This window comes from Vicugna pacos, chromosome 5 (assembly GCF_048564905.1).
Source record: "Vicugna pacos chromosome 5, VicPac4, whole genome shotgun sequence".
Taxonomy (NCBI): Eukaryota; Metazoa; Chordata; class Mammalia; order Artiodactyla; family Camelidae; genus Vicugna; species Vicugna pacos.
In genome coordinates this window covers 2,263,963-2,282,518 of record NC_132991.1, presented here as the reverse complement: position 1 = coordinate 2,282,518, position 18,556 = coordinate 2,263,963, and the positions used below count along the sequence as shown (strand labels likewise).

General features: G+C 44.0%; 1 pseudogene; it reads left to right on the top strand.

Moving 5' to 3' along the window:
• The first annotated feature begins 17,416 nt into the window (after nucleotides 1-17,416).
• Nucleotides 17,417-17,764, top strand: LOC116280512 (putative ribosomal protein eS26-like; annotated as a pseudogene).
• Nucleotides 17,765-18,556: the final 792 nt, after the last annotated feature.

Below are 18,556 nucleotides of genomic sequence, written 5' to 3'. Positions count from 1 at the left end.
GGATGAAGATTATGGTGATTTTTATTTTTCACTTTACACTTTGATTCATTTCTAGTTGTCTGCAATGAACATGTATTGATTGTAAAAGCAGAAAAAACAGTGTCTTTAAAAATGAAAACAAAATATTGATAAGTAAGTATGTGGAATTAAATATGTTTCTTGACAAAAATATTACAGTTTATCTGACACTATCATAAGTAAAATAATACTTAGGTATAAATCTAACAAGACAAGTACAGGATTGGTATGTTGAAAAATTACAAAATGCTGATGAAATAAATCAAATAAGACAAAATTAAAAAAAATGATCAAGGATTATAAGGCTCAACATAGTAAAGACGTCAATACTTCCCCTATTTGTCCATAGGTTTAATGCAAACTCTATCAAATCCTAGAAAGTTTTTTCTGTAGACATAGATAAGTGTATTCCAAAATTCTAGAATATATATAAAACTCTTCAGGCAGATGAAGAGAAGAAGGAGGAAGAGGGAGAGGAAGAGGAATAAAGAAAAGAAACTGGGAGGAATCACCCTTCCTGGCATTAATTCTCACTGTATAGCTACAGAAATCCAGACAGAGCGATATTAGCAGAGGGACTGACACACTGGGCAACACAAAAGAAGAGAGAATCCAGAAATAGACCTGGGTGGATTTTTTACAAAGACACAAAGCAATTCAAAGGAGGAGGAAGAGCCTTTCCAAATGCTCAAGCATTTGAGCATTCAGAGGCCAAAAAATGAATCTCAATCTATTCAACTTAAGTCTCATATCTTCTAGAAAAATTAACTCAAAATGGACTTAAATGTAAAATAAAACTTTTTTAAATTTTAGGGAAAAAAAATAGGAGAAAATCTTCAATACCTATGCCTAGGCGAAGTGTTCTTAAACTTGACACCGAAAGCACAATCCACAAAAGGAAAAAACAAAAAACATATAATCCAGATGTCATCAAATTCAAAACTTACTCTGTGAAAGATCCTGTTAAAGGATGAAAACACAACCTACAAACTACAAAGAGAAAATATTTGCAAACCATGTATCCCACAAAGGCTTTATACTTGGAATATATAGAAAACTCTGAAAATTCAATGGTAAAAAACAAACACTCCAGTTAGAAAATGACGAAAGTCATAAACACATATTTCACTGAAGAGGATATCAAGATGTCAAAAAAAACACACACACATGAAAAGATGTTCGACATCATTAGCCATTAGAAAATTAAAATTAAAATCATAAAGCTATCACTACATGCATAGCAGAATAGCTATAATTTAAAAAATAGTAATGAAACTCAATGCTGGTGAGTATGCTGAGAAACGACCACTCATGCATTGCTACTGGGAATGCAAATTAGTACAGGCACTCTAGAAAATAGTTTCTCAGTTTCTTTTAGAGCTGAATATATACTTCCCAATTGCACTTTGGGATATTTATCCCATAGAAATGAAAACTTATGTTCAAGGACTGTTCTTAGCCACTTTAGTCATTATAGCCAAGAACTGGGAACAACCCAAATTTTCTTTAATGAGTGAATGGCAAGAATGTTATATCCACAGCACAGACTAGGACTCAAAATGGAACAAACTAGTGTTACATGCAATAACTTGGATTAAATATTAGGAAAATATGCTGAGTAAAAAGGATAATCTTCAAAGTTTCCATACTGTCCACTTATATAAAATTCTTAAAACAGCAAAAATTATAGAAATAGAGAACAGATGGGTGGTTGCCAGGTCTGGGAACTGATGGAGAAGAGGTATCTCTCTATACAGAAATAGTACGAGAGAACCTTTTTGTGTGGTCACTGTTACATGACATTACTCGTGATAAAACTACATAAAATACACACACACACAAACACACACACACACGCCTCTAACACTGGTGAAATCTGAATAAGCTCTGTGGATTGTACCAGCCAATTTCCTGGTTAACACTGAAGGAGCCTGGGTGAAGATGTGTGGGAACACTCTGCAAACTTTTTGCTAACTTCCTTTGAATCTACAGTTCTTGCAAAGTAAAAACTTCTTTCTAAGTGACAACCTTTTTCAAGGATAGCTAAAAAAGAAAAGAAACTATGTTCTGAAGACTCAAGCAATTGAATTTCCAGGTCAACTGTAGATTTATCGCTAAATCTTTGCAGACTCTTGTACTAAGATAATAGAAAACTGTGGCCTGAACATAGTGGGATCTGGTAGCCTGGGGAGAGAAATCAGTCACTTTTTAGCAAATAGAGCCCCACATGTGGTCATGACCCACCTGAATAAATATTTGACCCCCCTCAACAGGTGAGCTGGGGTATGAACCCAAGCGAAGTACTGACGTCCTCAGACACAGACCTCAGTGCTGTTCTCCTGTTATCTTTTCCTTCCTAGATGGAGGCTCTTGTCTCGTGTTTATTTTTTTTATTTATTTTGAAGTATAGTCAGTTACAATGTGTCAATTGCTGGTGTACAGCACAACGTCCCCATCATGCATATATATATGCATATATTTGTTTTCATATTCTTTCTCATTAAAAGTTACCACAAGATATTGAATATAGTTCCCCATGCTATACAGAAGAAATTTATTTTTTATCTATTTTTTTACATAGCGGTTAACATTTGCAAATCTCAAACTCCCAAAATTGTCCCTTGCCACCCCCTTTCCCTGGTAACCATAAGATTGTTTACTAGGTCCGCCAGTCTGTTTTTGTTTTGAAGATGAGTTCATTAGTGTCTTCTTTTATCTTTTTTCTTTTTTTTTTTTTTTTAGATTCCACATATGAGTGCTATCATATGGCGTTTTTCTTTCTCTTTTCTTTCTGGCTTATTTCACTTAGAATGACGATCTCCAGACCCATCCATGTTGCTGCAAATGGCATTATTTTATTCTTTTTTTTTTATTATGAAATAGTATTCCATTGTAAATGTACCGCATCTTCTTTGTCCAGTCATCTGTCGATGGACATTTAGGTTGCTTCCTCGTCTTGAAAGTTATTTCACTCTTAAATCTCCAGGTTCCACACTTGCAAAATGAGGATAATATTTGCCTTGCTAACTTGTTACTAAAATTAAATGAGATGACACATGAAGGCATTTAATACATTACAGAACCCAATAAATATCTATCACTATTGTGAATATTGATAATATTACTGGTAATGCTTGGAGTTTCTGCTCTTAGAGTCACCCTACCCCTGCCTACAACTGACCAGCCCAGAGGTAGAGACACCAAGGCCTATGAAATTCTCTCTCGATCTCTCTGGAATTTAGAATAGGGTTCAAAGGCATTAATCTGTCTTTGTTATTTGAACTAGAGATACGTCAGGAAGGAACTGAGGCAACTTCTGTGGGGTAGCTGCCTTCAGCCACGTGCCTGAAGAAGTAGAAGAAGTTGGTTTTTAAAGAGATTAAATTAATATGGTTACCAGGGGGACAAGGGGTGGGGAGGGATAAAATGGGAGTTTGGGATTTGTAGATACATGCTACTATATATAAAATTGATAAACAACAAAGTCCTACTGTATAGCACAGGGAACAATATTCAATAACTTGTAATAGCCTATAATGGATAAGAATATGAAAACAAACGTATATGTGTGTATAAATGAATCACTGTGCTGTGCACCAGAAATTAACACGATTGTAAATCAACTATACCTCAATTTCAAAAAAAAAAAAAAAGAGATACTAAATTCAGAGAAATGGAAGCAGCAAATGCTGAGGCTAAAGGGAAAAAGCAAACAGTGAAAGAAAGAAGGGGGCCCAGCTCTGAGAGAGTTTCAGTCCAGGTGACCCAGGGACCTGCCTTGGACCCCATGAATTGTCCTTGGGTACTTAACAGTAAGTATGTCTTTATGGCTGAAGGTGAGATGCAACTGTATCACTTAGGGTCAGGTGAACTTTGACTAACAGCATTCTTGTTACTACTATTGTTCTTGTTACTATCATTATCCCAAGGACTCACACAGGGAGACTCTCATTATCAACTGGGGGACCCAGAAAGCTGCTGGAAGGACAGGATGTTGAGTGGCGCTGGCTGCCCTGGGTTCTCCAGCCTCAGCTCAGGTTGGACCTAGAGGCCGAAGTGGGCCGAGCCTCAAGCAGCGTCAGCACTGGGGAGAGCTGGCCTAGGCAGCTGGGAACCAGATCCTCACCCCTTTCTACACAGTGACGATGACGTTCCCTTCCAGTCCCAGGTGCTATAGCTCACTCCACCACCATACGCCCTTTGGATAATTCGCCAAGGAAGGAATGATCTGGAGGAGATTATGCAAATACCCGCGTCCTCTGCAGGTGAACCCAACCTTGATAAACATGCGCATTCCAGCCTTCCGTGTCTGATGAGCCAGGAGGGACGTTTGCTTTGCAGATCTCACTCAGTGTTGCTTCTGGGCACCAGCTTTCTGAGTTCATTTAAACATGCACTTGAGACACGATAATTTCTCACTTTACACGCAGCAGATGCATAGATCTTAAGTGTACATTCTACTTTGACAGACGTACACGTTCACGTAGCTGCAATCCGAATCAAGACATTGAGCATCCCCTGCACTCAGAAAGCCCTTCATGACCCTTCCCAGTGTACCTCAAGCCCCACAAGACAGTCATTGCTCTGATTTACATCATCAGAGACTGCTGTCTCTGCCTGTTTTTGAGCTTCCTATAAATGGAGTGATAGAGTATATTGTCATCGGAGTCTGGTCTCTTTCACTCAGCATAATGCTTTCAGAGTCATCCTTTTTGTTGCATGTATCGATCATCCCTTCTTTCTTATTGCTGAGCAATAGTCCAATGTGTGGAGATACTGGAATTTTGTTCACCCAGTCACATTTGGGTTGTTTCCAGGTTTAAGCTGCTATGAATGACCTTACATAAGTCTTTGTGTGGACATGTATTTTCATTTATCTTGGGTGAATACTTAGGAATGGAGTTGCTCCAGTAGAAAACAACCCCAAGCTCACCCACTGCTGCACCCGAAGGTGCACCCTGCTGTCACCTGAGCTGACAAAGCTCAGTCCTGCCCTGCTCCCCAAATCTGCTTTGTCCTTGTCCTCTAAGCCATCCTGCCTTCCGACTGGCAATTATGGTCCTTCCCGAGGGACGAGCGTCTTGCTCAAGGCCTTGTCTCTTCTGTCTCAGCAGGAAGCTCACTCGAGGAGGACTAATGAAAATTATAGCTATTTATCCACCAAAGCTATGAAATCATACATTACGGCTCCCAGAGCCCCAGGTCATTGTACTGTAACAAATAGAATTGTTTCCTTGAGTGCCCAGAGTGAGAGCAGGCACAGAAGCAAAGCCCCATCAGACAGCTTCCTCCCCCTACCTACCAGATTATCGGAAGAACAGCTATGAATTCAGCTTTGGATATCTTAAAAGTATCGATCAGGTGCTTTTTAGGACTTTCAGAGAAAAGATGCATCTGCAACAACATACAGCCTCTCAAATTTAATACAGAATTCCAAAGTAAACAATTCTTCACTGAGAGGCCACCATGGAGAGGCAGAAACGATGTCTCCCAAACAGGGAGACCCTGGCTGTCATTTCAAGCTCCTAGGGCTCCCCCTACTGACAGGTTCAGGGGCTGCAGTGACACTTAACTGTTTAACCAGAGCAATGGAGGCCCTGCGCCTGCAGTCGCTGTGCAGAGGGGTCAAGAGTCCAGAGGATGGGATAGTCCTGGGCTCTCATGGGCTCACAATTAGAGGGCGGCAGAGGAACCTCACAGGGCAGAGAAGGGGCCTGTCTCCTCGGCTGCCCAAGAGGAGGCTTCCCAAAGAAGCCAGCTTTTGAACTGAGCTTTAAGACACGACAACACAATGTTATATGTCAATCATATCTCAAAAAAGCTGGGGGAAAAGACATAAGAAAGAGAGGTTCTGGCAAAGAAGAACAGAAGAGCTTTTTGGTGGGAGGAGCATCCTGAGCAAAGCCACAGAGCCCTAGGAGATACCGATTGTTCAGAAATGGTGGTCAGAGCACAGACGGGGAGAGACGAAGGGGACTGTGGGCGGCGAGGGCAGCGGGGTGGGTGTCAGTCAGGGGCCTGTGAGCCGTGAGGACAAAGGGAACCTGGGGCAGAGGCCAGGTGAGACCCATGCAGGAGGGCATGTCTTATGTGCATGCTTGTTTCATTGTGTGTCAGTGTGTGTGTGTGTGTGTGTCAGGGAGGCTGAGTGTCTGTGTTTTCAGGTCTCACTCCTGCTTCTAGCTGGTTTCTCTGCTCCTTACTCACATTTCAAGAGGGAACTGGGGCCAGGTTGTACCCACTGAATCCCTGGAGAGCCAAAGCTCATGAGGTTAAATTCAGTCTTGCAGCCTTTCTAAACATCGCCGTCTAAAACAATGTACACGGTTCTCATTAACCCTCACAGACACCTACACGTTTTCATTCTCACTTTAGACAGGAGGAAACTGAGGCCCAGGGCCAGTGCTAGTCAGGGAAGGAGCTCCCAGCTCCTTCTGTGCCATCTCTAGCCATCCAGCACCACAGGCCACTGGGCCCCACGGGGACCTGGGCCAACTCTAAAACCCCTTCCTGGAGAGGAGGGTCGCCCGGGCGCTGTCCGGCGGTCGTGGTGCTGAAACGGGAAAGTAGTAGAGTGGAAAGGGAGGCCAGAGTAGAGGAAGGGCTCTTCAGCTTCCCTTTCTAGTTCCTTATCCTCAGGCAGACGGTGGGTCAGGAGCCTGCATTCTGGGTTGGCCCAGGCGGCTGACACCGACTGTAAGTCAGTCTCTGATGGTGAGATAGTTCAGCATTAAAGGGAGCGAAGAATGAGGACGCTGTATGCCCTCGGCCTCTTGGGAGTTATATTCAGCCCATCAGCCAAGATCAGGCATCCTCTACTTTGTGGGGGGCAGGGACGCTCTGGATTTCTGGTCTAGAAGTCCACTGTAGGACAACGTGGCTGCCCTGTGCTGGAGGAAATCTGATGCTACCCAGACATTCAACCTGTAGTCACTGTTTTCTGCTGCCTTACTTGCTGCTTTAGAGAGCTCCACTTAAAAGTACATTTTCTGACCTAGTTTAATGAATTATTTATTGAAAGTCTCCCTGGTCACCAGGAGGCATGCATGTAGAGGAGGTTTGTCACCTCGTGGTGATGTAGACTTTCTCTGGCATCTGAAGTCGGCTGTCAGCATCCACGGAGTGACTTCAGCCTCTGTTGCTTCTGTGCTGAAAACCTTCCACAGAAGGAAGTCAGACAGCATCAGGCAGGTCCGGGAGCCACCATAAGACAGAGCTGATAAACCCACAAGTCAGAACAAAGCCAGCTCCTCCCCAGAGACTGAGGTTGAGGTGAATCCATTTGAAATTGGCTGGGAAGACAACCAAAGCAATGCAATGGGTCACACACACTTCTGAGAGGGGAAGAAAAAGAGCAATTTTATTAACCTGCACCCGGGCAGACCTGTCAGCCACATCATAAGGAACCAAAGCTCAGAAGTCACATGTCAGCTTCCTGATAGGGCAGGTTGCACAGCCGGCACCCTGTGTCTTTCAGTCTTTCAGTCTTTCAGATTTGGCTCAGTTCATCGATACGCAGTGCTGGATTGCCAGCAATGTGCTGGCTCAGAGTATACCAGCCTCTCAGCCCTGCCTTCCTGCCCCAGCCAGCAGGGAGATGGCCTGAGATGGAGATTCATGTACACTGTCTGTCTGTGGATTTAATCTATTCAACTGATACTTTTTCTTTTTTTATGGAGGTACTGGGGATTGAATCCAAAGCCTCATAGATGCTAAGCGTGCTCTCTACTATACCTTCCCCCCTCAAATGCTATTTATTGAGCACCTGCGTCTACCTGGGACAATTCAATCAACAGACAAACATTCTGCCCTCATGAAGCTTATGTTGAGTGAGGGGAGACAAAGAACAGCAATAAATTTTAAAAAAACTAGTGGTATGGAAGAAGGTGATGTGTGCTAATGGGAAAGATTAAAGCAGGGAAGGGGTAAGGAGTGTAGGGGATGGGTGGATGTGACATATTTAAACGTTTTATTTAGAAGGTTGGGGGAAAAAAGAGTTTGAGATTGGCAGATACTAACTACTACAGATAAACAACAAGTTTCACAGGCAACTATATTCAATATCTCATAGTAACCTATAATGAAAAAGAACATGAAAACAAATATATGTATGCATATGTATGGCTGAAATATTACGCTGTACGCCACAAATTGACACATTGTAACTGGCTATACTTCAATTTAAAAAAAGAAGGATGGGCGTCTTCAGTTCATAAACCACATCTGCACAGTCATTTGCAGAAGCAAGCGGGGTAGGTGTCCTGGGAGAGCAGCCGTCAGAGAGAGCAGCAAGTGCAGGCCTGCAGGGGATGCTCTGGGCAAAGGAGGGGACAGCAGGGAGGCCGTGAGGTTAGGCGAGGAGGGACTCAGGGGGGCCTGCAGAGCCAAACCTCCTGCTTTTTAACTGCTCTGGGGTTTATCTGAATGTGCCACTGCCTCAGCAGAGGTGGTCAGGATCCTTGCAGAGAATGCTGGAAATCTGTGGGGACGCGTTATGGTTGCACAAAGATCAGGAACACTGTTGCCATTTGTTAGTGGGATGAGGGTGGTGTCAAAGGCTTTGTGCAGGAAAGCCCTAGCTCAGGTCCAGCGGCCGGGTCCCAGATCCCCGAACATCCCTGCAGGCACAGAGACCACCCCCAGCTCCCCCACAGCCCAGATCAACTGCTTCACATGCAAACCAAGGTGTGTGCATGATTTCAATGCTCCTTCCCAGAGCACCAAGCTGCACAACCTGCTTGACCCAAACCCCTCCCAGGGTTTGCTCACTATTGGGAAAACCCATAACCACTGCAGCCCCCTTCAGGCATTTCTGCTGCCAATGCTGAGACTCTGCATCAGTATCCAACGCCACATCACATTCAGGCAGCCCCTAAGCTCCTCTGTCATCTAGTGGAGACACGCTAGGCATTGTATTGATGTGCCCCTTATTTTATTAAAATCGCCTTCATGCTATTTCTCTTTTATAACACACAGAATGTAACACAGTTTTTTGAAAATGTAGATGTGGGTGGTCAGGTTTCATTTCTGGACAAGTAGAGGAGGATTGCCGTGCACTGATGGGGTGAGACTCACCACCTTGAAGGGTCTGAGCAGAGCAGTGATGTACCATCGCACGGCTCAGGATTGCTGGGTTGGGGGCATGGACAGGAGCAGCAAGACCAGTTAAGAGGCTGGTGCTGCATCTAGCTGATAGATGGTGGTGGCCTAGGTCTGAACAGTGCCTGAGATGGTGGACAGTCGTGGTCACATTTTGGTCATATTTTAAAAGTAAAACTTACAGATTTGCTGATGGACCAAATGTGAGTGTGAGAAAACAAGATATTGAGGATAACTCCAGAGATTTTAGCCTGAGCAACTGGGAGAACAGAGTAGTCACGAAACGGGGGAAATTAAGAGGCACAGGATGGGACTGGGGAGGGAGTCAAGAGTGCAGATTTGGGTGAAGTTGGGGTTGCCTTTCATGGAGATGCCAAATGAGCAAATGGAAATATTGCAGAAGAGGCTGTAAGAGCAGAGAAGGGAGGCACACAACTCAGCCTGGGAGACCAGTGACCTCCCAGAGGAGGAGACACCTGAGCTGGGGCTTTGAATGATCAGTAGGAGTTTGCTGGAGTAGGACATTCCAAACAGAGGAAATAAACAGCATGATTCCCAGGCGCAGTAAAGCAGGTGCACAAGGAGAAAGCAGGCTGGAGGTGGCTCTGCAGAGGACAAGTCTGAACTCCTCTGGAAGGAGACGAGGGTGCAGGCATTGGGGGAACAGAACGAGCAGCAGACTTCCAGGCCAGTCGCTGGGGCTGTGAGCTGTGGTCTGGGGATGTCCGGCCCTGGCCTGCATTCGGGAAGGAACACAGTGAAGGCAGAGCTGGTCAGGGCCACTCTGGCCAGGCCTGGAGGATTAGCCCAGGAGTGAGGTCAGGGATGGCCGCACAATAGCATTTCCAGGATGCAGGCTTCATGGGAGGCATTTGGAGAGCAGTGCCCAGGACCTCCCAGCAGCTCCGCGACCCTGCAGTGGTCCAGGAAACCCCATCTCACACAGAGATGCTGGATCTCCCCTGGAGCTGCGCTCCCTTTGGCTGAGGAAACAGACACGTCCATCACTAATTACAAATATGCCAAACTTAGCAGCCCCAGCTACTGCACATGCGCAGGAGGGCTCAATTCAGAGCTACAATCCACTGGGAAAAAAACCTCTGCCTGTTGCCTCTTGGTCAGGAGGGCAGATGTCCCTAGCACATGAGGTCATACTTGTTTTTCGGGGGCTTGCATATTTCTCAGTCCTTAAGAGACAAGAGTTTGTTGTGGTTAGCGTGTTTGCGTTAAATACCAAAGGAATTGCCAGAAGGGGGCGCTTCCCCAGGGAGGGCCAGCAGACCCCAGCCCTAACCTCAGCCCTGGGTCCCGGCTGTGTCTTGTAACCTGTGCTTCCCAACGTTCCATTTTGCTTTTTATTTTAAAAATATTTTTAAAACGTATTTTAAAAATACTGTTTTTAAAGTGAACCATGTAGGTCGTAAGTCATTTTGTCTAAATTCTTTCTTTCAGCAAAGCTCAAATCTCCCTGTGGCTGGAGAGACGTTCTGCACAGGATCGGAAATGACAAGGCTAATCCTTTTTTTTTTTTCCCCCCAGTTTTATTGAAATATAATTGACATACAGCACCAAATATGGCTTGGGGGGTGGGGAAGTAATTAGGTTTTATTTATTTGCTTACTTACTCAAATGGAAGTACTGAGGATTGAACCCAGGACCTCGCGCTTCCTAGACACCCCACCCACCACGAGGCTAATCTCCTGAGAGAAAGCGTGGGCCCTGAGTGTGGATGCCTATGTGAGTGTGTACGTGTGTGAGCCTGCATGAACGCCTAAGAGAGTGTGAGTGTTTTCTCTTCCACACTGACAAATTCAGGCAGGCCTTCCATCGCCCCCTCTACCCTCAGACATCAGTGACACCACAGCCTGGCGAAGTCACTCCTCAGCTGAGCACCAGGGAGACGTCACAGGCGGAAATGAGGGCGAATGGGCAGCCGATCTCCTTTCTCGGGAGCTGGGGCTGAGCCCCGGATTGTCCGGCCCTGCGGGGCTGGGGCAGGATGGGCCTGGGGGTGCTCTGGGCTGGAGGCCCTGCACCCGGGTGTTCCCTCCCTGGCCTGTGCAGTCCCTTGTGATTCCACTAAGCCGTGAGGGCCCCCACTTTCTGAACAGCAAGAAATGCGCCAGTCGTCCCTCTTCCAGGTAGTAAGAGGTGGGAAGTCAAGTTCTCAGTTTCCTTATAGCTTTTCTGTTCCGGGGAAGCTTTCTGCATTCAGTGCAAGGAAACTAAATGGAGGTAGGAGGAAAGGCAATAGAAAAGTGAGGGTTAAAAAGCGAGATGGAGGCCAGAGTGCCTGGGGAAACCCTAGGGTCTTGCTGAGAGAGGACCGCTGGGCAGGAGGCGGAGCAGAGGTAAGACAGGCTGGGCCCTGGGCCCTGGGCTGCAGTGCTTGCACTGGGACTGAGCAACAGAATACAAAAAACTAGATGGGATGAAAAATAATCGCACACGTGCGCAGCTGAGACGAGTTATGAGCAAGATACAAAAAGACCAAAAACCCAACTGCCAGTTCTGGGGTGTCAGGAGCAAGAGCAGGGCCCTGCTCGTGATCCCTCTCACAGCACCACCGAGAGGGTGGGCAGAACACCTAAGCCACTTTCCCAGCCGGACCCCGGGACCCACCTCTCCCCTCATCCCATTTAAGGGGCCAGCTCACCACCGCTCGGGGAGCCAGCAAGGGCAGCTGTTACTCGTCTTCACCCCCCGTGCTGCAGGTCCCAATAAAGCCTTGCCTGAATGTCTCATCTGGCCTTTTACCACTTTCTACTGATTCAGGAGGCCCAGAACCATGGCTGGTAACAGGGAGGTGACCACACGTGCTGCCTGCAGTGAACACGAGGGGAGGGGCTGGCCACAGGCCTGAGCCCTCAGAGGCTCTCTTGGTGGCAGTCAAGTGGCGAGGTGACCAATATTCTCCACGTGAGCTTCAGGAAACACCTCCCCTGCACCTTCTCAGTGCACACAGATCCCAGAGGATGCCCAGTGAGGCAAGCTTGGGGATGACCTGGGATGCATCAGCAGACCTGGGGCAGGACAGCAATCTGAGCATCACCGCGGTCCAGGCATGGTCTTATGGCCTGCAGCCTCTCAGGGTGGAAGTGCTCCTTCTGCCGGGGAACATCTCACAAACCCCCCACCCCGATTCCAGTCTTCCCACGCCCACCTTCCCGTCTGTGTGAGCCCCTCTCCTTGGACTGGCATCTCCCGTCACTGCCAGTCAAAGGCCCATCTTCCCCTCTAATGGAGCTGCTTCTGTGCAAAGTCCTCCCTAATCATCCAATTGGAAGTGACCCCTCACCCTGCCGGTCCTCAAAGACATTTGTTCTGCCACTTCATGGCTTTTAGCATTTTCCTTTTTTTTTTTTAATTTAAAAAAAGTTGCAGCTTCTCCCATGATAGTATCCTGTAAAATCATTTGTCCATTTCATCCCTTATCCTCATCTCACTCCCTCCCTACCTAGTAAACTCTGCTGGTTCCAGAGGATTCCAGGGATCAATCAACAAGTTTGCTGTGAAGGCAAGAAAATGGAAAGCCTGTCTCAGTGCACAGCCTGCAATGAGACACCTTACATTTGGGGGCTGGAGAACAGATGCATTAACATGGAAATATGTTTCCCCAAAGGAGCCCATTGAGATGGGAACATTCATTTACACAATATAGTATAATTGTTATTGGTGCTGATTTTTTGGTAAGTTTTCAAAGATTCTAATTTGGTGGTGGTATATATCAGGGGAAGAGCTGAGTTACTATTCCACAGTCCGCAGAATATGCCTTATATGTACCTATATTAGTATTTATTTATACCTACATCTCTAAGTTATATAGATATATAGGTATTTCTCATTTCTTTCTTTTGTTTTTTAATTGAAGTACCATCAGTTACAACGTGTCAATTTCTGGTGTACAGCACAGTGTCCCAGTCATGCATACACAACCATATATTCGCTTTCATACCCATTTATTTCTTATTCCCATTCTCGCTCCCCAGTTGCGCCAATGTATTTGATCTATGTCCTTAAATGTGCATGTATATTTTTAAAAAACATAGTACTGTTTTGTATACATACATGTATACGTGTAAATTACATGAGTTATATCAGGCTTTAAACTTCATTCCGTTTCTTCTTATGTTTTCACTTGACCGTAGGTTTTTGTTTTTTTCTGTTTTGAGGGAGGGAGGTAATTAGGTTTATTTCTTTATCATTCTTTTTTAATTTAACTGGAGGGACTGGGGATCGAACCCATGACCTCGTGCATGCTAAACATGCACTCTACCACTGAGCTAAACATTCCCCCTGACCATAGGCTTTTAGTTTACATCATTTGGATCTATTTGCATCTAGATTATTGCTTCTCAGTGCTGTTTACTGTTATTCCACAGTGAGCTTCCACCTTAGTTTCTTTCCGACACCATATAGGAGACACCAAGTTGCCCCCATTTCATTCTATCCTAAATTAAAGGGCAGATGACCTCCTGAGGCGTGCCCCCGACAGGGCCATCAAGGATTTCTCTGAGTCACTTAGCAGTAGTTGGGTTGCTGGTCATAGACTACACACTCTAAGTTCCACCGAGTTCTCTGGGTTGAGCCCACAGTCCACACTCCAGGGTTCCTGTCCGCCCAGATCCCTATCAATACGTGTTGTCCCTTGTCTAATTGTAGCTGTTCTCCTGGGTGTGAAGCAGTTTCTCGTGTTGATTCTAACTTGCACGGTGAGCATCTCTTCATGGATTTGTTAGTCATTGGTGCTTCCATTTCTATGAATTGCCTGCTCACTTCCTTTGTCCATTTTTCTGTTGGAATGTCCCTTCTTCTCCCAGTGCTTTGAAGGAATTCCTACGGGCTTTGCCTTTTCCTATTGCCTTTCACTCCTACAAACCTCATTGAACAGAAATCCCAAATTTAGAGGTAATGGAAAAATTCTTTTGCTTTCTGGTTATTATTTGACAGCTTTGTTTAAGTAGTTATGTGCTTAATCCCTGCTGTTTTCCGCTGGACTCCAAGGCTAAGAACTATGGCAGTCTTGTACCCCCAATGTCTACAACAAGACTTGTTACATTAGCTCATGAGTAAGTGTTTGGGGAATGAATGAGGCCAGCACCTGGCACACTGTAAGCCCTCAATTAGTGGGAGCTGTTATTTTTAATGTATGAAGTGCTTCCCAAGGAAAGACTCTAAAGAAATGCAATGAAGCAGTCTCCAGAGAGAAGTACAAGATCCAAACCAAATAAATGGAAGCTAAAATACCAGTGAACCTCAGGAAATAGGAAGGGTTTCCTGGTTTTCCTAAGAGGTTTGAATGTTTTTCTTTAGTGTAGAAAGCCTATGAGCAGTGGATCTAGCGTTCTTTTTTTCTTTTTTTTTTTCTTGAATCTAGAGTTCTGAGTTGGGAACAGCATTGTCACAGCAGCTGTTTGCTTTCATTTTAGTTGTTTTTTATTTTATTTATTTAGTTAAAATCAGTTTACAATGTGTCCATTTCCAGTGTAGAATACAATTTTTCAGTTATACATGAATTTGTTTGTTTGTTTTGATTTGGTTTGGTTTTGGGATAGAATTGTTGGAATTATACCTGGATAAGGTGGAAATCCAGGATAATATGCCATGTCCCAGTGATTCCAATGCAATGCAGTGAGAGTCCCTTGCTGGAATCCGTTTAGAATCTGTGATTAGCTCCCCTAACATGTTTATTTATTTTTCAAACAGAGGTACTGGGAATTGAACCCAGGACCTCGTGCATGCTAGGAATGCATTCTAGCATTCCACTGAGCTGCACCCTCCCCTAGCTCACCTAATTTGATAATAAAATTCCATGGGTGTATCATTGCCTTCTCTAAATTCTTTCAGAGTCACCTGTGAGGTCGCATACATTACAGCTGGATTGCCACATGTCTAAACTCTTATAGAAGGAAAAGGAAATTTGAAGGAGTACAACTCCGTACACAAATTCCCCTAACCAGGCAGGCTCTTCCCCCAGATTCTTTCCCCTATTAACTGGAAACTGCCTGAAGTCAAAAAGGAGCACAGGTGTGGGTCAGGGTCAGGCCAGTGAAGATCAAATGATTCTCGGGATCAAGTTCCTGTACCACAGTATGAGATGCTCCACTGAACTGCTCCCCAGGAAAAATGGTGAAAATTAGTTTTAACAACACAGTCATTTAAAGTTTCTAAAAATGGTCCTAAAGGCAAACAGCAAATGAAGAAATGCCTTCTATTCAAGAAAACTTGCAGAGATTTGGTAAGGGAGTCTGCAGTGTTTCAACCTAGACATTCCCCTTCCTCCCTCGTCCAAGCTCAGCAAAACAAACACTCTTCTACAGGGCTCCCTCTCCCCGGGTCCCACTGGGGGGCTTTCTCCCTTGGAGGAGACAGACACCAGTGTTTCTTATTCTGCCCCCAACTACCGGTTGCTGAGTGACTGCAGCTGAGAAGTGGGGACTCCATTCTTCCAATCAGCTCCCACCCATGGAACTGAGGCTCTGTCGTGTGTGCAGTATGCTGACAGTACCAAGCCCCTGATGGCTCTTCCCCCAGCTCACAGGGTGGTGTTTCCAACGACAGGAAAGGCAAGCCAAGAGGACCTCGGATTCCTGCCTTCCCTCCACCAAGCATTAAATCCTAGAGCATGTGTGTCACTCAGAGAGAAGCTTGACATTGTCCCCACCTCCAGCTCCATAGCCCTAACTATGAGTTTTTTTCCTGGGCAGGAAGAAGCAGGCATCCAACATACAACTCTTTTCATTTCTTCTTTGTATAAACTGACTTTATTTGCAACAAAGCATGGAGAAATTCAAGCTTAAAGGTGCTCACAAGAATGGTGGAGGTTATGGTGAAGGCAATTTGGGAAGAGATTCAAGAATTTAATGAAGATACAGCCTAGAATGTAGGCTGGCTAGTTTGCAAGAGAGAACCAGGGGATAAGTTGGCTGAGAGAAGCCCTCCTGGGACAGAACAGACGTCAACACAGTTCTCAGAAACTGTTTCTTAAAAGGAGTCACAATTCAATTGGATTAGTTTAACAAGTAATTTATGCCCCAGGCCATTGTTGAAGGAAAGATAGATAATGACCAATAAGCACATGAAAATGTGCTTAGCATCATTAGCCATCAGGAAAATGCAAATCAAGTTCATTATAAGATACCACTTCACACCCACTAGAGTGGCTGCCTTGGAAAACAGTGTGAAACTTGCTCGAACAATTAAACCTGGAGCTACTATATAACCCAGCAATTCCATGACTAAGTATATGCTGTAAAGAAAAGAAAATAAATGTCCACATAAATACTTGGACAAAAATGTTCATAGCAGCATTATTCATAATAGCAAAAAAGTAAAAACAAGCCAAATTTACCTTGCCTGATGATGGATAACAAAATGTGATCTAATCTGAAACCATAAAGCTCTTAGAAGAAAATATAGGAAGTATACTCTTTGACATAAGTCTTAGCAATATTTTTTGGATATATCTCCTCAGGCAAGGGAAACAAAGCAAAAATAAACAAATGGGACTACATTAAACTAAAAATCCTTTGCACAACAAAGGAAACTTTCAACAATATGAAAAGGCAGCCTACTGAATGGAAAATGATATTTGCAAATAATATATTTGAAAAGGGACTAATATCCAAAGCATATAAAGAATTTATTTAAATCAACACCAAAAAAAAAAAAACCACATAGCTTGATTTAAAAAGTGGACAGAGGACCTGAATAGACATTTTTCCAAACAAGAGATACTGACAGCCAACAGGAACATGAAAAGATGCTCAACATCACCAATCATCAGGGAAAAGCAAATGAAAACTACAATGACAATTCAACACACACCTGGTAGAATGAATATTTTCAAAAAGAGAATAAGAAACAAGTGTTGGCAAGGATGTAGAGAAAGGAGAACATTTGTGCACTGTTGGCGGGAATGTCAGTTGGTACAGTGACTATGGAAAACAGTACAGAAGTTCCTCCAAAAAATTAAAAGTAGAACTATCATACCCAAAACAATTAACAAAATGGCAATAATAACATGCATATAGGTAATTATCTTAAATGTAAATGGACTAAATGCTCCAACCAAAACACATAGAGTGGCTGAATGGATACAAAAGCAAGACTCATATATATGCTAGCTATAAGAGACTCACTTCAGAGCTAGAGACACACACACTGAAAATGAGAAGATGGGAAAAGGTATTCCATGCAAATGGAAATCAAAAGAAAGCCAGAGCTATATGTACATCAGACAAAATAGACTTTAAAATAAAGCCTGCTACAAGAGCTCTCTCCCACCCTTGCTTCCAAGATGACCAAAATAAGAAGGAACAATAGTCATGCCAAAAAGGGCCACAGCCACATGCAGCACATTCGCTGCAGCAATTGTGCCCAATGCGTGCCCAAGAACAAGGCCATTAAGAAGTTCATCATTTGAAATATAGTAGAGGCTGCAGCCGTCAGGGATACTTCTGAAGTGAGTGTTTTCAGCACCTATGTGCTTCCCAAGCTGTATGTGAAATTACATTACTGTGTGAGTTGTGCCATTCACAGCAAGGTAGTTGGGAATCATTCTTGTGAAGCCCAGGAGGACTGAACACCTCCACCCCAATTTAGACGAGCGGGTGCTGCTCCATGACCTGCACCAAAATCCATGTAAGAAGTTAAATCTTTAAAGACGGAAGAAATACTGTTCTCTGAAAAAAAACAATAAAATGGAAATTATACTTTAAAAAAGACTGTCGCAAGAGATAAAGAAGGACACTACATAATGATCAAGGGATCAATCCAAGAATAATGTATACCAATAGTAAATATATATGCACCAAACACAGGAGCATCTCAATATATAAGGCAAGTGCTAACAGACATAAAGGGAGAAATTGACAGAAACACAATAGTAGTGGGGGACCTTAACACCCCACTTACATCAACGGGCAGATCATTCAGACAGAAAATCAGTAAGGAAACATAGCTTTAAATGACACATTGGACCAGATGGACTTAATTGATATTTACAGAGCATTCATCCTAAGGCAGCAGAATACACATCCATCTCCAGTGCACATGGAACACTCTCCAGGATAGATCACATGGTAGCCCACAATACAAGCCTTGCTAAATTTAAGAAAATTGAAATCATATCAAGCACCTGTTCTGACCACAATGCTATGAGATTAAAAAACAACTACAAGAAAAAAAACTGCACAAAAGACAAACACGTGGAGGCTAAACAATATGCTACTTAACAGCCGATGGATCATTGAAGAAATCAAAGAAGAAATCAAAAAATACCTAGAGACAAATGAAAACAAAAACACAATTATCCAAGACCTGCTTTTAAAATTCTGTCTTTATATTTAACCACTGACATTTTAACTTCAATGTGTCTTGGTGAAGATCTCTTTGGGTTCATATTATCTTGAACTCTCTTGGTATCCAGGATGTGAAT